This window comes from Ailuropoda melanoleuca, chromosome 1 (assembly GCF_002007445.2).
Source record: "Ailuropoda melanoleuca isolate Jingjing chromosome 1, ASM200744v2, whole genome shotgun sequence".
In the NCBI taxonomy this organism is placed as follows: Eukaryota; Metazoa; Chordata; class Mammalia; order Carnivora; family Ursidae; genus Ailuropoda; species Ailuropoda melanoleuca.
The window spans coordinates 47194288-47217453 of record NC_048218.1 but is presented as its reverse complement, the minus strand read 5'-3'; the positions used below and the strand labels follow the sequence as shown (position 1 = coordinate 47217453).

At 35.7% G+C, this 23166-nt stretch overlaps 1 protein-coding gene across 7 annotated transcripts in view; it reads right to left on the bottom strand.

Annotated features, from left to right (window-relative positions):
- Nucleotides 1-23166, bottom strand: part of ZPLD1 (zona pellucida like domain containing 1) — a 265892-nt gene that overhangs the window by 109180 nt on the left and 133546 nt on the right. For 4 of the 7 annotated variants that reach the window (XM_034657673.1, XM_034657653.1, XM_034657689.1 and 1 more), the window contains exon 1: nt 12249-12474. The exons of the other annotated variants lie outside the window; for them this stretch is intronic. The gene's annotated coding sequence lies outside the window, so the exon portion shown is untranslated. Of the gene's footprint in view, nt 1-12248; nt 12475-23166 lie in introns of those variants that run through there. 7 annotated transcript variants of the gene reach the window in all.

Here is a 23166-nt window from a genome sequence, read left to right as displayed (position 1 = left end):
AGCTGAACAGGGCACCCGCAGCAAGGACCACAGTGGGACCAAGAGCACTGGTTCCCAGAGGCCACATGAAACATCCTCCTTAAGAAACCCAACACATTTGAGTGAAGAATCTAAGCATTTGTAAATTTTCTGCAAAGCAGACATTAGCTTATCCACACAAATACTGATTTGTATGTGTTATTTGATGCTGTTGTTACCCCTCAATTTGTGTGGTTTAGGATATTCTAACTCTATTGCTCTTTAAAAAGCACTTTAGAATTTTTTAATGGGTAGACATTTTTAAAAGTATTATTAAAGTGTTTCAATTTCCACCTTTATTTTGGAAATAGCAATATTTTTCTCGCTTATTTTCAATGAAAATAAAACTTTATTTCTTTCCTGGAAAGTAAAAAGTGTTTTATGTCATTTTTATAGAAGATAAAGTTTACTGTTATGTAGTAATTCCCTATCCTGCATCATTTTTGGCACACCGATAATACTACTTTTAATTTGGGTTGGGGTTTAGCAACTATAAGCACAAAAGATATTGCTTTCTAATACTTGTCTCCAGGGTAATATAAATTAATCCAGGATATAGACTCCATCCTTGAGCAAGAGATGGCTAATTCTAGGCTAGGGAAGTTTGAAAGTTAAAATTAGATACTCTCAGTTCAGTGCCTAGCTTTTGGTCTCCTGCTAAACTGAATGATTTTTTAAGTCAGTGAATTTTTAACAAACACACTGAAACATAGTTCCCAGTGAGCAATGTCCTTCAAAAAAGTTCATATATTTCAGAACTAACTACTTATTCCGATGAAGGTTGTTACTTAACCTTAATTAGAATTAATTATGGAAATTTTTTCAAAGCTATTTTACAAACTATACAAAATACCACACCCATCAATATAAATTATATGGTTCCAATCTGATCCACAATCTAATAAATCTGTTTAGTCCAGAATCACTTTTGACCTCTTCCAAAGCACAGAACCCACCAAAGTAAGAATAACCTTTGCTGAAGTTTCTTAGGAGAAAATTCCCTTGGGGACATGCCTAATGGAAGTTGCAACAAAGTGTTGAGCAGTAATAAAATAGTTACAAATGTTATAATCTCCTGACAAATTTTAAGAGACAAGATTCTCATTTGTACAAGCTTAAAAATATGCATTACAGAATGCATGTAATTTACAACTTTCTATCAGAAACGTGAGCTTCAGCAAGGCTGCAACAAGAAATTGTATTTTGGTGCTGGTCATTTTGAAAATTATGACCAAACAATCCTAAAAATAGGCAATTACCTTATATTAGCCCTTTTAAAAATCTTTTTTCCTGTGATTAAGTTTTGCAGTCAGGTATTTTCTGGTAAAAGAAAAAGTCAAACTAATGGCATTTCACCAGCTCTACCCTTCTCTCCACAGCTGTTTTCTTGATTTCAGGTTTGGTATGTTGGATTTTTGCTAGTGGGTTCTTGGTACATGGTGGTCTTTGTATAGGTAAAATTGTTATTTCCTGGATAACTCGAGTTAGTTTTAAGTTTTAAAGTTTTATTTCTAAAAATCATGACACAGGGAGACTCAAGTAGACTAAAAATCAAGCTGACTATGAAAGTTATATTTTATCAATATATTAGATGAACTTCTCAATCAGTCTTAATGGGGACATGATTCCCTAAATTGGGATGCAATGTACATACTGATCTATGTCACTCAGTAAATTCAGAAGGTCATATTTTTTATGAAAGCCACATTTTCTTAGAAAGGGGCCCATTCACAAAGAACTTGAAAAGACATTACCAAAATGAGATATCACTTCACATCTGTTAGACTGACAATTATCAAAAGACAATAGATAACAAGTGCTGGCAATGTTATGAAGAAAGGGGAACCCCCGTGCTCTCTTGGTGGAAATGTAAATTGGTATAGCCACTATGGGAAAGAGTATGGCAGTTCCTCAAAAAAATAATGAAATATAGAACTACCATATGATCCAGCAATCCCACTTCTAGGTATATATCCAAAAGAAATGAAATTATTATCTCAAAAAGAAATCCGCACCCCCATGTTCATTGCAGCATTATTCATAATAGCCAAGACATGAAAGCAATCTTAAGTGTACATCAATGGATGAATTTTATATATAGATAGAGATATAATCCTATATAATGAAGTATTATTCAACAATAAAAAAGAAGAAAATCTTGCCATTTGCAACAGTGTTATGTAAAGTAAGATAAAGACAATTGCTATATGATCTCACTTGTACGTGGAACCTAAAACACACACTCACACTAATAAAATCAAATTCATAGAAACGGAAGTTAGATTTGGTGTTTGCCAGGGGCAGGAGGTTGAGGGTAGGGAAATGGGTGAAGATGGTCAAAGGGTACAAACTTCCAGCTATAAGATGAACAAGTTTTGGGGATCTAATGTATAGCATGGTGACTATAGTTATTAATACTATATTATATATTTAAAAGTTGCTAATAGATCTTAAAATAGTTCTTAAATAGAACTTTAAATTTCTTACCACACAAATAAACAACAACAAAAAAAAATGGTAACTATGTGGAGTTACCTTATTGTGGTCAACATCTCACAATATAAATGTATATCAAATCACCATGTTGCACATCCTAAACTTATGCAATGTTATATGTCGATTATATCTCATGAAAGCTGGAGGAGGAAAGAAAATAAGAAAGGGGAACATTCACATAAATAGGGGAGAAATAATAACGAGCATCTGGCACAGTCCTTGCATCATACTGTTTGTGATAAAGTTTTATCACAAATACGAAACTCACCACCATCTGCCCATGAAAGTCAGTGGATTCTGGCTGCACACACAAAAGCAGAGGATGGCCACATCAGGGCTAATCTACTACTGACATATGGAAGATGTATGAATGCAGCCCCCTGATGATCAAGAAGGAAGCAGGAGCTGGAAGACTACCAAAAGAAAACAGCTTTCCTTCTCTCTACAGGCATATATGCAAACTAAATCACTCCTGAGATGGTGATTAATGTTTTATATGTGTCTACTTCTCCTTCCAATAAAATTAAATTAACGTACGTCTAGTTACTTATGAGACTGAGTTCTTACTGGCTTCTCCAAGGCTAGTTTACTATTTATGAATGTGGTTAGTTGTTGTGCTTTTTACATCTCTTTAATGGCCTTGATAATGGTGAAGACATTAGAAGTTATTGTGTTTCCTCCATTTACTGGTCTTATCTTAGACTCCCCTGGGGTGGGGTGCGTGGTCATCTGACAAACAGACCCATTCTTGTGCTTCCCACTCTGTTCTCTTCCAATGCTGGTAGAGGTATAGTCCCTACTGCTTCTAACAGAGCAGCTCCATGTGAACTGTGCTATTCTCAGCTGACATGTCGATCTGGAGTTGAACTTGTATGAGATTTAGTGTAGAGTGTCAGTGGCTATTCTGCCTCATACCTTTTTGTAGCTTCAAACACTCTCATTTCACCTACTTGATATTGGCATTGAATCATAAATCACTTTCACTAAATACTTAATCAGGATTGGATTTTCTTTGCATATTTCCATACTGAAATGGTGATGTGTAGATGTCTTCAATGTTATTAAGTGGTCATGAGCCTCATTCCTTGGTTCTCTGTCTGGAGTGTTTGAGGTGATGATGTAAATAATGTGAAAAATGATGTAAAAATACAAGTCTGGCAAAGTCCCCGGTCCTTTCCTCCTTATCTCAGTGATCAAGCCATGATCTTTAATCTCTCTAAATCTTAGTTTCTTCATCTGTAAAATAATTATCTGCCTTACAGGGTGGTTCTGGGATGAACCAAGTTCATACAGATGAAACACCTAATACATGCTAACCACTTGACAAATGGTAGCCACCATTAAATATTTTTAATTTCACAACTCCTAATATATCAATACATTGACAAATTCTATGCAATTAATTTTATAACTCCTAATATATTGATAAATTAGTAAACTCTATAACTTTAATTCATTATGCTAAGTATATGATATATTAATTCATTATTTATTTTCTTAACAGTCACCTAATTTAGACAAAAATTAATTAAGATTGCATTTCCCTGAATGTGCTTTTAGAAGATAACTGGTAGTAGGTATAATGTAGCAGAGAATAGAAATTGTTCAGGGGCGCCTGGGTAGCACAGTCGTTAAGTGTCTGCCTTCAGCTCAGGGCGTGATCCCAGCGAGCTGGGATCGAGCCCCACATCAGGCTCCTCCGCTGGGAGCCTGCTTCTTCCTCTCCCACTCCCCCTGCTTGTGTTCCCTCTCTCACTGGCTATCTCTCTGTCAAATAAATAAAATCTTTAAAAAAAAAAAGAAAGAAAGAGTTCATAATAGAACATAATTCACAGATAAGTCTAGATGTTATCAACATGTGAGTCCCACAAATGCTAGTTTTACAAAATCCAACCATGACTTAGAACCCATTATGGTGGCAATATATGCATAGTCATTGTGAACAGAGGATCAAGCTTCTAATTTCATATTAATTCTAATATGAGTTTGCTTCTATATCAACTTAAGATATATTTTTATAATTTCAGGTACCAGATTTCAATAATATCAGGTTTACAAATTTCCTATCTTTATCCTTCTGTAATTTTGAGATTTACATATGATATTATAAATAAATAAGGTAAATAAATATAATTATCATATGTGTATATATAATGTATATATAACAATTTGGGCTAATTGAAACACATTGAAGACTTTGTCAATCTACTACATGCACCTGAGGTAATTTTCATTAATTTTTTGAAATTGTGAAAAATAATATTTTTTGTACAGAAGAACGAAGTAGTCAGTAGGTTGATACTCCAATCCCTTCTTCCAGCATATTCTCAGGGTTTCTTGAATAGGAGACTGCTGTATTCCTCCAGAAAGCTTTCTTTTTTGGGATATCTTTCCTCCAACTCATGCAGCAACTTAGTCAGCTAAAAATGTAAGACTCTGGACTTGAATTTAAAGAATGACAGTTTAGTAACAAGACAGTCTGAGATGATGTTTGGGAAGATGAACAATTCTTCTATTTTATGTACCTGTTTCGTTTTGTTTGTTTTCTTTGAGTATAGTTGACATGCAATGTTACAGTAGTTTCAGGTGTATGGCATAGTGATTTGATGAGTCTCCATGTTATGCTGTGCTCAAGTGTAGCTACCTCCTGTCACCATACAACACTATTACAATGCCATTGACTGTATTCCCTATGATGTACCTTTTATTCTCATGACTTATCCATTCTATAACTGGAAGCTTATATCTCTCAGTCCCCTTCACCCATTTTGCTCATCTCCCACCTCCCTCCCATTTGATAATCATTAGTTTGTTCTCTTTATTTATAAAAGGTCTGACTCTGCTTTTTACTTATTCATTTGTTTTGTTTTTTAGATTCTACATATAAGTGAAATCACATGTATTTGTCTTTTTCTATCTGACTTATTTCATTTAACAAAATACCCTCTAGGTCCATCCACATTGTCACAAATGCCAAAATCTTTTGTATGGCTGAATAATATTCCATCATAGATATGCATACATACACACACACACACACACACACACACACACACACCCCACTCTTTTTCCATTCATCTACAACTATCAAGATATGGAAGCAAGCACAGTGTCTAGTTCTCCTGTTTTGAATGAAGCCTAAGATCCTTCTGAATCAAATTTCATTCCAGGAATAGTGCGAGGCCTTGCCTACCAGGTAACTACACATCTCCAACTTTGGTGAGAATGGTAGCCATTGATACTCAGACAGTGGGCATTATCAGAGATGGGTGACTTGGTGAAAGCATAGATGTATGGACTAAGAAGAGAACAAAACAACAGTGGTAGGGAAGAGCAAAGTGAGCTTTCTCAATGATTCTATTCTGTGAAAATTTCAAAAAAGATAGTCTCTATATCAGTAGTACATTCAAATTGCTATGAAATATGACCAGTGTTTCAACATATGAAGTAAGAAGGATGTTCTCATATCTAAGGCCTAATTGGCATGGCATATTTGTTTACTTACAATAAGACAGTCAAGTGAGAAATGGTATTAGTGGAACCTGACATAAAACCCACAGAACTGGACAGGCATGGAAACAGGCTTTGAAAATAGCGGAGTCTGGGAAGGCATAACACAGTAGCCAAGGGATCGTGCAGTCTCGAGCAGAACTGGGTAATTAACAAACCTTCAATTTCTAAGGAGTATGACATGTGCCAAGAGGTAGGTGAAAAACAGCAATGAGAAAATCCAGGTGGTAGTGATATTCTAAACCCCACATTGACAGTAGGCATCAGGGTGTGTTGCTGGATGTTAAGAGCTGGGCTCCATTCCTAGGAAGGAAGTGAGGCTCCAGGCTTAAAAGGATCTTTGGGGAAGATGCAGGATTTTAGTGTAAAACATGAAATGGCAACCATACAGAAGCCCAGTATTATAAATGGAAGCACAAAAAGTGATGCTGCCTTCAGGAAATCAGGTGTAACAGACCTATTCTCTGTCAGAGGGAACTGTGATGTAAGAGCTACATGAAAGTCCCAGTCATCAGAAAAAGGACAAATGTTCCAGATGAGTCTCCCAGCAAGAATGGTTCGATGACTGTCTCCTCAGTCAAAAGGTGAGTCACAGCAAAGACTCAGCCAAACTGGAATAGATAGAATGGAGCTTCTTAACTTCTTTCCTAATTACAACATGCTTATCAAGGAATCAAGATATGGTCTATCTGGGAAGATAGTCATGGCAGCCAGAGTTTGAGCAATCTGAGGAAACGGGGTAAATAACAGATCTGAACTCTGTAAGTGGTAAGATCCAGTGAGTTCGCCAGTAGAGAAGCTAGGCAAGCAGAGACTGAAGGATTGAGATGTGAGTAAATATAAAGGATGTGACAACTACATAGAGAAAGAGTGTGTACAGATACAGTGAGGAATATACTACCTAAGCTGAGAATATTGGATAGAACTGTGTGTTCCTGCAAGTTGGGAGGAGAAAACCCAAAGGAAACTGAGTCCCTGAAAATAAACAGAGCTTCAGTGGTTCTCAAAATAAGTCAAGGCAGACCTCTGAGATGAGTATGGATATGGCATGAATATATTCTCAAAAGTTTGCTTAAGAGCTATGGCATGCAAGTATCGCCCTTGCCCTTCCAGGAGCATTTACTAATTCTCCAAAGCCTGCTTCTTGGTAAACTCTGGCTTTCACCTCCCCAACTTACAGTGAACGTACAGCTTTACCATATTCTCAGGGTCTCTTTGGTATGATATTCTGTGTGTGTGTGTGTGTGTGTAAAACTGAAGAGAGAAGCAAAGAAAGGCTGGGTAAATTGAAGACTGCCATTGTATGTAGCATTTTACCTTCCATAATTTTTGACAATACATTAATCCTATTTATAGAAGTTATCTTGTGTATTGACGGTTTTATGTCAATATTAATGATCAGAGCAACAAAACCATGCTCGAGGGTGGAGCATGAAAGACTGGAATGAAATCAAAGTGGGCACCACCACAGAAGCATTTCGGAAGGAAGAGAACTTCATTGTATTTCAATGGAGTGCTTATCTTATTTGCCTCTTCTAATTAAAGCACTGAGAAAGAAGAGCAATTTTTTTCCAAATTGCTGAGCCCTCATAACCAATAATGCCATGTTAATCATCATTTGAGAAGATGGAAAACATTTAAAATTCAGTGCTTTTTTTCTAACTTAAATGTGTCTTTGTCCAATGGCGTCTTTATTTTTAATCTACACTAATATTTATATTTGATGTATTATGTCCTTCCTTTAAAATAAAAATGGTACGGGTTTTATCAATATTACTAATGTGCTATTTGACCATCAAGAGATTATTCAAGTGCACCTGCTTACAGAGGCTATTTTTTCTTTAGAATATATAGTGTGTCACTGAAAAATGTTAAAAATAATAGATTTGTGAAAATGTAACAAAGAGGAGACCAAGTAAAGTTTAGAAATGGAAAAGCTTATTATTTTAGGGTGAAATGTGAAGAGAGATAAGAAAAACAATTATTGCAGTGATGATCTACAGGAAAGTTCTATATTCTTCTAATTTAAAGCAAATAAATATGCATTTAGTCATAGTGTAATCTGGAATGAAAAGAGGATATTAGGAGAGAAACTGCAGCTAATGCTATACATTCCTTCTAAAGAAACTAGAAAAAGTTTGAAATGCATACTAAAATATATCCAGTCTACACAACAGAAACTAGATTAGAATCTTTTATTTCCTGGAACTGTAGGTAAAGTCTCCAATAACATAGTCAGAGAAGAGAATCAAAATGAAACTATACCAGGAAAGGAATATAAGAACTTAATTCACACTAAAGTGTAAAGACAATAGCTGAATGAAGGAGCTTAAAGGAGTAATGAAAGCAGAAGTCCCCACTGAAAGCAAGAGAAGGAAGAGTTTTCTGTCAAGACAAATTCACCAAATTTATCATTTTCCCCTGTGTGACCCAGATGATCTGAAACTCAGGGACCTTGAGGAGCAATTTGCAATAAGGGTGGACACACTTGGCAATGATTGGATTTTCTTAAATGCAAATGAGTAATGTTATTTCTGCCCACATATTTATTATTCATTGTCACTTAACCATGACAATTACAGTCTATTTCTGACATGAAAATATATTTCGTTTATTTTTTAGTAAACAACTTTCACTGTACAATTCCTGATAGGAAGTCTAGCAGAAGTAATGACTAGGCTCAAACTTATAGCTGTACTGAACTTGAATACACAGCAATTGTATTTTTGTAAGCAATTTAATGTCAAGAGAAGTTTATAATGGCTTCTCAAAGCAATGTACATTAGAATTGCCCCNAAGTCTATTTCTGACATGAAAATATATTTCGTTTATTTTTTTAGTAAACAACTTTCACTGTACAATTCCTGATAGGAAGTCTAGCAGAAGTAATGACTAGGCTCAAACTTATAGCTGTACTGAACTTGAATACACAGCAATTGTATTTTTGTAAGCAATTTAATGTCAAGAGAAGTTTATAATGGCTTCTCAAAGCAATGTACATTAGAATTGCCCCCATGGGGACAAGTGTAAATTAGGTTGAACAAGGAAATCAGTGGAAAAATAGAACACAAGTAAATATGGGAAATATGACTTGTAAAAGTATTAATCTTATTTTCCATGATGCATGGCGACCATTTTACTTGTTGAAATAATTGGCCAAGAAATTTGTAAGATGATAGATTTTATTTAAAACTAACAAATAGTTTGAATTATATGGAATTTTGTAATTGTTCCCTTTTTGATAGCATAAACAAGCAACAAAATCATAGGGCTTTATTTCTTTAGATAACCCTGATGAATTCTTTCACTTGAGCCTCTTTGCTGCAGAAGGCTTATATAGAATTAGCTAGCAACATGTCACAGATTCTACCCAATCATTTTACCAGGGGGTGTTGACTGGGATGATGCCTGAGTTGCTGTACCCTTTAGAGAAAGATTATACCATGACACGCATGTGTGAGATTTAGATTATTCTGATTTTTGGTTACAAGCATAGTAATCCAGGTTAGCTGTGTCCATACTCAATTCAGCCATACAATTTCTTAGGAGGCACTAAGTAAGGATTCTAAGTTCTCTGCTAGCTGCAGGTTGTACAAATCTTGAGGATATTAGGAGACTCTAGCTATTCGAGCTTATTGATACTTGTTTCCTAATGGAAGATATGACTCTTGACCATAAAGGAGAAACTAGGTTAGGCCACCAAAAAGGAATGAAATAAAAAGTGATCCTCAAGTGATATCTAAGTCCCCCATTCAGATGAAATGTGTCATTATCCCTGAGGAGCTTGGAGGTGATATGGTTGGTAAGTGGATGAACAATTATATTAGCAGTGTCAACTCAGGTCACATCTTCTGACATAAAGAGTATTTGAAAAAATAATAGCTATTTTTATGAAACTAGACAACTTCCTTTCCATCTTTAATCCCCAGCTTCCTTATCTGGAAAATCCAAGTAATGGTAGAGCTATTATAAGTCTTAGAAAGATTCCAATCAATGGTACTTACATATATGAGAACTAACACAAATATAACACAGATAGTGGCAAAAGGAAAAAAAAAGATTTGGGTAAAATTTTATAGGCAATAAAAATACAAACCTAAAGACTTAAAAATATCAATAAAATAAAGAACTAGTAGTTAAGGAGAATTGAAAAAGTCTGAAATGCATGGTTTTATGTTAGAATGAAATTTTCTTTAACTCTGATCTTGAGCCCAGGTTCACAAGGATACATTAAGGTAGAAGGTATGTGGTAATGGAAAACTTAGTGGTATAAACTCATGTAACAGAGCCAAGGACAAAATCAGAATGATGTATCACTCATCTGTTTCTCCAACTGTAAGAATAGAGGTCAATTAATCACTCGACAAATATTTAATGACTACCCACTGTGTGTTCAGCAGTGCAAATTAGTAGACCAGGAGCTCCTCTAATTTTAACTCATATTCTATTGGGAGACAAATAAGATTCTCTTTCTGCTGAATTTGGATGAATTTATATAGTTATGCCTATAGGAAGAATGAAATCATAAGTTCTCTTCTTCAGCCCACATCTGATATGATTTAACATATGTGTTGTCTCTTTCATTTAGAATCCCAGTGTTACCTAGTGTGCCTTAATAACATATGGCTAATAGAAAGAGTGCATCTATGTTTTAGTAATCTATTCAATAAAGAAAAGTCCATTTATGGCTCAAAGATAAATCTAACACTAGACTGCAGTGTGTGGGTTTTAGCTTTGCTATGACAACTACTCTTCATTGTGAAAAGGAAAGAAAATCTCAAAAAAAAATTCTCTTGCTGAATTATAAATGAGAATAATTCATTCCCAATTATTTCCTTTCTGAATATAGTGGCTTATGGGAAGAACAAAAGTATCCACTTAGCTTACATTAGCTATTGATAAAATTAAATAGATCCATTTCAAGGTAGATTTTCCCACGATACTGGTTGAGGGACAATGCAAATCTTTCTGCTAAGTGGTCACCAAGATTGCAAGATTGAAAAAGAAGAAAAATTATCCACAACATGAAATAATATTTCTTAAAAGGCAAAAGTTGAAATTTCTATAAAAGTTATGGAAACAAGGAAAAATTGAGAATATAGTGTTTTGTTAAACAAAAGCAAAAATTATCAGTTGATTATTTTAATAGACATTGTTAATGGACAGAAATTAAGACAGGTTAAAAAAAGAAAAAAAGTCTCTTTTGCAGATTTAAAGTACACCTCAGTTAACTAAAAGTCAGATAAAAGGAGAAAAAAATTTCAAAAGAGATCTTATTACAAATGTTTAAATTTAACACCTCACCCTTCCTTGAACTTCTTATTTACCTACTTTTTAACTAGCTTTCTCCAACTGGAATAAAGCTGCATACTGAGAGAGTTTACAAAAAATTCAAACCCAAAATGTATTTTCCATTAGAAATATCTGGCAAAAAGTAAAGGACAAAGTAGGATTTTTTGACCAATATAAAATATAGAACTCAGATTAAACTTTAACCCAGTTTGGGTTGAAATATAAATATAATAAAGAAGACAAATAAAAAAGACATCCAACTTAGCTGACTCCCTCACCATCTACAAGTCCTTATTCCTACCTCACCTTCACTGCAAGGCCATGTTGCCAATTTAATGCCAAAATTTGTCCCCTCTCTAGCATCTCAATCACCTTACCTGATGTTCTCCATTTTCTTTCTTCCATAGCATTTGAGAATTAAGACCATCTGTATCCACAGAGCTTTACTCATCAGAACTGAGACCTGAAGCTCCAATATGAACATGACACAGGACATTTTTGTCCCAGAAGATAAGACTCTAATCCAATAAATAGCTTCACTCTTTGCTTCAAGAAATGCAAACTGACTATACCAGATAGTACTAATCTGGGCAATTATCTCTCCTATCAGACAATAGACTGTTCACACTTATCAAACAACAGTTTACTTTTCAAGAATCCTTCCACCGGTCCTATCATATTACAAACTCTGTCCATTCGCAGTGGATTTTCCACCTTGAAAGACACATCTTAAACCACTTGGTTCCAGGACCCAAACGTGATAAACACCCTTTACGGATATGCCACATTTGAAACACTACTAAAACTCCGTCAAGGTGGTGTTCTCCCTTACTACAGTAGATCAAATAAACTTTATTTTGCTTAATCAACAGATTTTCTGGTAGTCAAGAGTCAATACATTTATCATTTTCAGAATACTGTGCATTACTTACCTTTTGTTTATTGCTTATTGTAGGTCTCCTCCAACTAGAAAGTGAGTTCCATGAAGGCAGGGATCTTTGTTTTGTTCACTGACATCTTCCAAATATCTAGAATAGTGTCGCAACTTACTTGACACATGTTTGTCGACTAAATGAATAAAAGAGGGGTGCCTGGGTGGCTAAATAGGTTAAGTTTCTGCCTTCAGCTTAGGGCATGATCTCAGAGTCCTGGGATGAAGCCCTGCATTGGACTCCCTGCTCAGTGGGGAACCTGCTTCTCCCTCCCCCTCTGCCTGCCACTCCCCTTGCTTGTGTGCTCTCTCTCTTTCTCTCTCTCTCTCAAATAAATAAAATATTTAAAAAAAATAAATGAATAAAAGAATGAATAAATAAATGAATGACATATAGAACATTCCACCAAATAGCAGAAGTGTTGTCATTCTTCTCAAGCACACACAGAACATGCTCCAGGATAGATTACATGTGAGGTTACAAAACAAGTCTTAACACATTTAAGAAGACTGAAATCAAACCAAGTATCTTTTCCAACCACAATGGAATGAAACTAAAAATCAATAGCAGAAGAAAAACTGGCAAATTCACACATGTGTGAAACTTAAAGAACGAGATCTTAAACAGCCAATGGGTAAAAAGAGGAAGTAAAAGAGAAATTGGAAAACATCTTGAAACAAATGGAAACAAAAATATAACTTATCAAAACTTATGTGATGCAGCAAAGCAATACTAAGAGGGAAGCTTATAGTGATAAGTGTCTACATTGAATAAGAAGAAAGATTTCAAAAAAACAACTTAACTTTATACCTTAAAGGACCATAAAAAAAAGAACAAACTCAGCCCAAAGTCATCAGAAGGAAAAGAATAATAAAGATTTGAGCAGAAATAAATGAAATAGAAAATAGAAAAGAAGAAAAAATTGACAAAATGAAGAGGTGGTCTTTCGAAAATAAAACTGACAAGTTGGATTTACTAAAAAAAAAAAAGAGAGAAGATTAAAATAAGTAAAATCAGAAGTGAAAGAGGAGACATTACTACTGATGTCACAGAAATAAAAAGGATCATAAAAGACTACTATGAAAAACTGTACCCCAACAAACAGGATAACATAGAAGAAATAGATAAATGCCTAGACATACAGTCTTCCAACACTGAATCATGAAGAAACTGAAAGTCTGAACAGATCTGTAACTAATATGGAGACTGAATCAATAATTTAAAAACTCCTAACAAAGAAAAGCCCAGGACCAGATGGTTTCACTGGTGAATTCTATCAAACATTTAAAGAAGAATTGATACACATCTTTCTCAAACACTTAAAAAAAAATTGAAGAGAAGGAAACACTTCCAAATTCATTTTATGAAGCCAGCATTACCCTGCTACCAAAGCCAGACAAAGACAGGACACCACAAGAAAACTACAAGCCAATATCCCTGATGAACATAGATGCAAAAATCCTTAATAAAATACTGGCAAACTGAATTCAACAACATGTTAAAAATATCATACATCATGACCAGGTGAGATTTATCCCTGCAAAGGATGGTTCAACATAGGAAAATCAATTAACATGATATCCCATATTAATAGAATGAAGGGGGAAAAATCACATGATCCTGTCTCAATAGATGTAGAAATTATTTGACAAAATTCAATGCCCTTTCATGATAAAACCTCTCAACAAACTAAGGAAAGAAGAAAATTACCCTTGACATAACACAGACCATATATGGAAATTCCATGGCTAATATCATACTCAACAGTGAAAACTTAAAGTTTTTCCTCCAAGATCTGGAACTGGTCAAGGATGTCCACTCTTACCACTTTTATTAAGTATATTTCTGGAAGTCTTAGCCACAGCAATTAGTCAAGAAACAGAAATAAAAACCATCAATACTGGAAAGGGAGAAGTAAAACTGTCTCTGCAGATGACACGGCCTTATATGTAGACAAGCCTAAAAACTTCATAAAAAATCTTTTGGAATAAATGGATTTAATAAATTCAGAGTATACAAGCAATATATGAAAAACAGGAACTACCTGAAAAGGAAACTAAGGAAACAATACCATTTACAATAGCATCATAAAGAAGAAAATACTTAGTAATAAATTTAAGGACATGAAAGAAAACTACAAAATATTGATGAAAAAAATTAAAGATACAGATAAATGGAAACATAAATGTGTTCATGGATTGGAAGACTTAATATTATTAAAATGTCTACACTGTCCAAAGCAATCTAGAGATGAAATTCCTACCAAATTCCAAATGGCATTTTTTTACAGAAATGGAAAAGAATTCTAAAATTCATATGAATTCACAAAGGATCCTGAAAAACTAAAAAATCTTGAGAAAGAACAAAATTGGAGTCATCACACTTTCTGATTTCAAAATATATTACAAAGCTACAGTAATTAAAACAGCACAGTACCAGCAAAAAGATAGACATATAAACCAATGAAACAGAACAGAGAGCCCAAAAATAAATCTAGGCATATGCAGTTAAATGATCTGCAAAAAGGGTGCCAAAAATAAACAATGGAGAAAGGATAGCCTCATCAACAACTGGTGTTAGAAAAGCTGGATATTCACATGTGAAAGAATAAAATTGGAATTTTATCTTACACCATGTACAAAAATTAACGCCAAATGGATTACATTTCAATAAGATCTGAAATCATAAAGCCCCTAGAAGAAAACAGGGGTAAAACTTCATGACATTGGTCTTGGCTGTGTTTTCATGGATATGACACCAAAAGTTCAGGCAACAAAAGAAAAAAATAGACAAGTGAAACTAAAAAGCTTCTGTACAGGGGGGAAAAAAAAACCCAACAGGGTGAGAAGGCAATCTATCAAATAGGAGAAAATATTTGCAGATCATATATCTGATAAAGGATTGATTTCCAAAATATACAAGGAATTTTTACAACTTGATAGCAAAAAAACAACAAAAACTAAAACCTTGATTTTTTTTAATGAGCAAAGTCCTTGAATAGACATTCCTCCAAAGAAGACAAATAGGTATATGAAAAGATATTCAACATCACTAATCATCAGGGGAATACAAATCAAAACCACAATGAGATACCACCTAACACCTGTCAGGATGATCAAAAAGACAGAAAGTGTTGGAAAGGATGTAATGATATTGGCCCCTCACATGTTATAGGTCATAATGTAAAATGGTGTAACCATTATGGAAATAGAAAGGACATTTCTTCACAAATTAAAAATAGAACTATCATATGATCCAGCAATCTCACTTCTGGGTATTTATCCCAAAGTATTAAAATTAGGATGTCAAAGAGGTATTAGTACTCCCATGTTCATTGCAGCACTACTTACAATAGTCAAGATGAGGAAACAACCTAAATGTCCATCAACAGATGAATGGGTAAAGAAAATGTGGTATTCACATGCAATGGAAAATCATTCAACCTCAAAAAAGAAAAAAAGTTCTGCAATATGTGACAACATGGATGAACCTTGAGCACATTATGCTAAGTGAAATTAGCCACCACCAAAGGACAAATACTGACTGACTCCACTTATATGAGGTACCTAAAATAGTTATAGCAGTAGAGAGTGTAATGGTGGTTATCAGGAGCTAGAGGATAAAAATAGGGAATTGCTGTTCAATGGGTATAAAGTTTCAGTTATGCAAAGAGAATAAACTCTAGAGATCTGGTGTACAACATCATGCCTATAGGTAATAGTATATTGGACATTTAAACGTTTATTAAGAAAGTAGATCTCATGTTGTGTTCTGACCACCATACAATTAAATATTAAATTTAAAATTAAATTAAATTGAACTTAATTTAATTTAATTTTCTAAAAGACTGAATGGATTGCCCACCTACTGCATTGTGCTTAGGGAAATGTGCAACATACATAGAAGATACTGTCCTTGCCTTGTAAAACTTGCCATCTATTTATAATAGCAACTTGGACAGTGCTTAAATGGGCACCAGGGACTATTCTAAATATATCAACATATATCAAATCATTTAAAATTCACAATGACTCTTTAAGGAGGGTGATATTAAAAACATTTAATAACAGGTACAACATGGGCACTGATCTGTGAGGACAGATAGGGGACATAGTGCTGGGGCAGCATCCTGGAGGCCCTCAACTGAGCAAACCCTCCCTTACAGAATCAGGGGAGAGCAAAGATGTGCTGAAGCAGTGGGGAGAAGGGGAGGCATCATGGAAGCCTGAGGCTGTAGCTATTTATCAATCAAGGTGTTTGAACAAAAGGTGCACAGGTATAGATCAGCTGAGTAGTAGCCCGTGAGATTGCTCATATTATTATCCCCATCTCACAGATGAAGAAATGAGGCCCCAAAGAGTTGAGGGACTTACACACAGCCAGCAGGTGGAGGAGGTAATACTTGAATTTAGGCAGTCGGACACTATATGGTATTCTAATTGCTGTGCTATACTGCCTCATAGTTACAAAGAAAATAATAGCTTTAAAAACAATGGATGATTATCCAGCAACTAATGGATTCCAGGCACCTTTCAAGGCAAGATGTAGAGGGATTCAAACATAAATTAAGTAGAAATTCAGAAAAGGTAATGGCTTTAGCAAAAAGTACTGTAAGTCAGGCAAGACTGTGGCTAGGACGATGAAGATTTATCTTCAATAAACCAAAGGTGAAAATGTACTGTTTGCACATATTATCTGAATAATTGCTCCAATTTTCTATTATGCTGTATCAAGACAGTGGTTTGGAAACAAGAATTTGTGAAGTTTCCAGTAACATCCCCAGGGATGCAGCAGCGGTGGTTCCAACTGCGCCTTGGCCAACTCTCTTCTCATTTTGGAAGTAGATGATTAGCCATGATTGATGGCTATTGCTAATGACAACGGGAAAACTGGATCAGTCATGCCAGGAATTCTCCTAATTGCACAGTGGAGGAAAGCAGATAAAAGCCTTCTCCTCTCGCTTTCTCCATTTCCTACTCTTCCCCTACAGTTGCACCCTTTCTGGAGCGGTGTCCAACTACCTGGCATTGATTTACCATAGAATGTGGCTCAGGATTTGTGTTCCAGGCTGAACAATGTTCACCTAAAATGGATCAGCATCACCATTTGGAAATAAAATGTAGCCATTGCTTTCCATTGCTAGATTAACCTGTTGTTATAGTGAAAACAGCAATTTGGGTTTACTGTCTCTTGCTTTAAACCATTTTAGGGTGATGATTGACTTAAGATGCTAAGGACACTGCCTTTCTTTCAAGTGAAAGAGATAAAAAACTACAGACATGATTTCTTAGTAGTAGTTCCAAGACATTTTTTAACAGAATATCATTATAACCCGAAGTTTAAAAGTTTATATTAGTTTTTGTGTTTCTCAAATAGTAACACAAAAATCAGATGACTAATAGTTTCAATACAATGAACAATCTGATCAACATTTAATAAACTAGAAAATAATACCAACTGGAGCTAAGAAACTAAATCCCATAACGCCAGCTTTCATTTTGAATGATCTCCAGGTGGCTGCTAGCCAATTTGCCACATGAAAAAAGCCTGATACTTATTGGAAAACAGACTCCAACTATTAAAAAAAAAAAAAAAAAAGGAACACTCAGTAGAGAATAGACAATGTTGTGCTAAAAAGCTATGTTATTTTGCCAGAAAAAAATTCAATCTGTGTGTAAAATACCTCTTCCCATGTCTTTTGATCTGATGTAGCACTTGTCCAAATGGATGGGCTCCCTAAAGGGAAAACCCATTTCAAACATTGAGGAGCTCTAACAAATGCAGAGCACTCAACCTCAGGCTTAAATATCCCAAATGGTCTCTTGCTGGTAACATGAGAACAAAATCAGTGTTTCACTCAGAAAACAGCTTTCCTGGCTTTTCTCTTCTGTTCCATTTGTGCATTGATATGAAGATCAGAGTCATTGACTTGAATGTGATTTAGAATCTCGATGCAAACAATGAGACATTAAACACTTTTTGGTCTTCTAAAATCTGTATTCAGACTCTCCTCTTTTCAGGGTATAATCACAATCCCATCAGTATTCGAGGGATTTGCGCACACAGACTGCCTCTGTCAAAATTGTAGCAAGTTAATGCATTCAAATATAGTTTGGTTGTGCAAATTACCGCCTTAGAAGGAGGATGTAACTTGGTATTTTGACATATGTTGTTTTATACGGAACACAATATCTCTTTTTTTCTTAAACCTTTTAGTTTCAACTTAGGCACTTAAAGATTTAGGAAATGAAATTAAACTTTAAAAAAGAAAAGAAAAAAAGAAGCATGGAAATAATGATCTAAAGTCACGAAGAAAGGAAGGCAAAGACCAACATCACCACCATACTATGGCCGTGCAAAAGGAGCAAAGACTTGAGTCCTGAAGCGCAAAGACTTTTTGGGAGTTCTTGTCTTTTCAAACTGATAAATAATGTTGTAAGCATTTATTCATTTCCTGAGATTTAACAACATGTATTGCTTTCTTTCATCACTTCGCCAATTTACGTCAAAGAAAATTACTACTTCAAGCTCTTCATAAATCCTATAACCTCTATATGCTTAGTTTCCTCATGGGTAAAATGGGAATAACGATGTGCTTAGTTTGTGGGATCGGTATGAGGGTTAGAAATAATATATGAAAATCACCTAATAGTGCCTGCAACATAATGGAAGCCGTCACCATTATGACTACCCAAAAGCTATATCTGGACGTGTAAATTGGAATAAAACACTGAGGCAGTTTTCATACTAATTCAAACATAACACATTTTCTTGCAGATTCAAGATAATTGAGGTAAATGTTAGAACATTTATTTGAATTATCAAGATACATAAATCATTTCAATTTTCCACTTTACATGTCCAGATATGGTTTTTGTACATAGCCCTATAGTAATCCAGAGACTTTTGAAACTTCACCCATTACTGAAAGCCCTCAGCATTAGTTAACCAACCATGATACATAGCTGCCAATAGACTGCAGGACAAGCTCCGTTTATTGGTAGGGGGGCCTCCTCAGATATCAAAAACCAAGAAAATTAATCCAATATATGGTTCCAACAACTATCCCTCATGTGACGTAAATCAGTAAATTTGACAATGGACCATTTTCAGAAAACATCTTTGTTTGAGTACCTATAATATCAAGTTCTAAGGCACCCTAAAAAAATTTACAGGACGAAATAAAATCTGTGAAAAAACTAAAGAGAAAAATGACTTTTCCTACCTAAAATTAAAAATATATATAATCCTGGGTTTTGGTCTCTCAGAACAATCTTAACAACAGTTGTTCAGACTAAGGGAAATGCAGGAAAAACTTCTCCTTCTAGAAGGTTTTTTTTGGGGGGGGTGTCTGTTTTTGTTTTTATTAAGATTTTATTTATTTATTTATTTGACACAGAGAGAGAGAGTGTGTGTGTACAACCAGGGGGAGGGGCAGAGGGAGAGGGAGAATCAGGCTCCCTGCTAAGCAAGGAGCCCTACATGGGGCTCAACCCCAGGACCCTGTGATTAGGACCCGAGCCAAAGGCAGATGCTTAATTGACTAAGCCACCCAGGTCCCCCAAGGATGGAAGGTTTGAAAAGAATATACAATTGCCTTTTAAGTGTAGGTATTTTTATAAAGTCGTTTAAAAGCTATAAAATACTGTGCACATATGAAAGGATACTGAATAAAATTTGGGATCTGAAAATTACAAACTCTATATTTATAGCCTAAAAGTAATATCAGAGCAGCAGCATGATGTTAGGGAATTTGCACTGAACCAAAACCAGAACGTTTGGAAACTGTTTCCTAATAAGGCACTGAGCAATCCTTAGGGCCTCATATATTCTTCTCTACAAAATGAGAGTATCAGACTAAATTGGACTCCCCTTAACTCTCACAACTATAACATTCTATGGCTCCTTTACCATGTAATTTACCTTTGGTCCAGGTCAAACAATCATAATGCAAATTTAATTTTAGAAACACAATTATTTTTATGAATATTTTGGGCTATGTTGGGACTCCCTAGATTTTGTCACTTGTGTAAGTGAGGAGGAAGCTCAGCTCTAATAAACACTGGGATCAATGATGAAGAAAAACAGTAAAGCTCTGAGAAAAAGGAGCTCAAAGGGAAAAGGCAGGATAATTGGGGCAGGTCAGACAGGAACAACCAAAAAAGAATATGTTATTGTCCATGTAAGTCTTTTTTTTTGTACACGTAGGTCATATTAGTCTTATAAAGAGATTTTGTTTGGTAAATATTGGGGAAATCTCTTAAAAACCAGGTGATAAAAAAGCAGATTTGGCTCTGAACTCTTCCATTAGTCTGAGAACCAGCAAGCAACCCCAAACATGATTGTTAAATGAGTGATCCAATCAACCCATTAAGGATTTATCAGAGTAGCAGCCTGTTAAGAGACCAGTTACCAAACAAAATCAATTCAAGTTAATTCAAATGATCAGATAGTACAACTACTACTTACCATATAATCTACTTCAAATTTTAACACTCGAGATCCTTAGTCATCATAATACCTTGTCCCATATAGTTTACCTTATATTTTTACATCTGATATTCCCACTTGAACCAGGTGATTGATTGTTAAACTTAAGAAAAGTAAAAGAACAAGACAGAGTTTCAAGAGAAGGCAAACATCTGAGCTACCATGATATGATGCCAATGAAATGGAATCTGAAGTGTAAAGGAGCCTTCTGCTTGGAGGTTAGACAGATGTATAGTCTTCAACGTGAAAGTGAATTCAGGGAGCATCTAATCCATCCCTTTTGTTTTACATTCAACCTAAGTATCCAACCCCATGCTCTCAGGGATAAGCTTTCACTGGTATCTTTTGGCCTTGATTATTAAGTTACCATAGCCATCCAATAACTCTTACCACTTGTCATGGAAGTACTAAGAGGTACCTAAAGGAAATTCCTGCAGCCATAGACATTTTGTTCATTAGCCCACAAGCAAGCACAGGATAGCTAGGGAAAGAGGCTGACCGACATCCATGGATAGATCAGATCATCTTGTTGCCTGGAAAGAGCTACCTGCAAGGTTTCCCTTTGGTGAATACTCACATATGACATAAATATTCTCTAGGTCACTGTATTATCTAGGATTCTCCAGAGCAACAGAACCAACGGAGTGTGTGTGTGTGTGTGTGTGTGTGTGTCACATACACTATCCATGTGATGCTCTCACTGAAAGGAAAAGAGAATTATAAGGAATTGGCTCATACAATTATGGGAGCTAAGTCCCACCATCTGCTTTCTGCAAGCTGGAGACCAAGGAAAGCTGGTGGTATAGTTCCAGTCTAAGTCTGAGGGCCTAAGAATCAGGAGAGCCAGGGGCATGTGTCATGGCCCAAGTGCAGAAAACACTCAATGCCCACCTGGAAAACATTCAGGCAGACAGAGTGATTTCTCTCTTACTCTACCTTTTATTCTATTCAGGCCTCCAGTAGATTAGATGCGGCCCACGCACACTGGGGAGAGCAAATATTTGACTCAGTCTACCAATTCAAACATTAATCTCTTCCAGAAATGCTCTCACAAACATCCAGAATGGCTCAATGAGTTTGACACATAAAATTAGCCATAACAATCCCCACTAACAGTCCCATTAACAAATTAACAATAACAGTCTAATTCCAACAGTCCTACTCATATACTCTTTCCCCAGACCTTTTTCTCACCAATCCTTCAATCTTGTGGCTTCTAAGTTTCTGACCATCTAACCTAACTGTTAAATATCTGCCATGTAATCACCTTTGCCTATCCATCTTTCCAGGCAAGTATAACAAAATGTTCAAAATTCTCCCCTCAGGGCTCAGAGGACATCAGTGCTAGAGTAGTTGACCCTTAGTTGTCTCAACATATTATGCAGACATATTTTTAAACAAATATTTTTTCTCTTGCTGTCAGTTAATCATAGGGAAGGCCCCGTGAGGCCATAGGTACAGATGTAAGGACAGGCAGCAATGCAGCAAGAGTAGAGGCTTGAGCATCTGAACCACCTGCTCATGTCACTTATATATGCTCTCAGGACATGCTCGAACCTGATGGCCTCATATACCCACTTCTACAGGATGAGACACTTCTCCTGCCCAAGCCAAATTCATGACTTTGGTAGTTGCATGACACAGTTCACAGTGGGCAGTTTAGGCCCCATAGTCTTCCTTAAAGGAGAATAATTAGCAGAAGATGGAATGGAAGTTTTTCTCAAAAGCCTCTACTAATCCTTAGCATTCAGCTGCCTAAAGAATTACAGGAATATGGAGGATCACATGGGACTATTTAGGGGTGGGACCTGGAGGTCCTACATTTAAGACTGTACCCACATTGGCCAAAACTCACTTTCAAGGTTCTACCAAATTACTGGAGTGTCCAATAAATGCAGTTTAACTCCCTCCTCTCCACCCTACAAACACAAACAGGTGTCCCAAAGACCAACCAAAACAATGCAATCTATCAGTGGTTTGAAATGTGATATCTGGATCTGCAGCAACAGAATCAGTAGGGAACTAATTCCTATGCCACACACTGCATCTACTAAATCTAAATCTCTGGGAATGAGGTTCAGCATTTCGTGTTCTAACAAGCCCTCCGTGAGATTCAGATCATGCCAAAGTCTAAGATTACCAGTCTGGAACTAAATAAGGAATAACACCAAATCTCACATTATCTCCGAGCTTTCTATCCCACACTTCTAGACTCTCAGAAATAAGAAATAACCCCATTGCCTACTCAACTCTTTACAACCTTTTCATTAGCTATCCTAACCCTAGAAGGAAGACCTGGTAGGAATTCTTCAGCAAGGATCAGCATCGTCTTTAGTTTCTGCTTAGCCGGAGGGAAAGGGGGCTCTTTTTATGCTTCAAGATATATAACATTCTTCCAGTGACAGCCACCAAGATCTGTTTTCTTAAT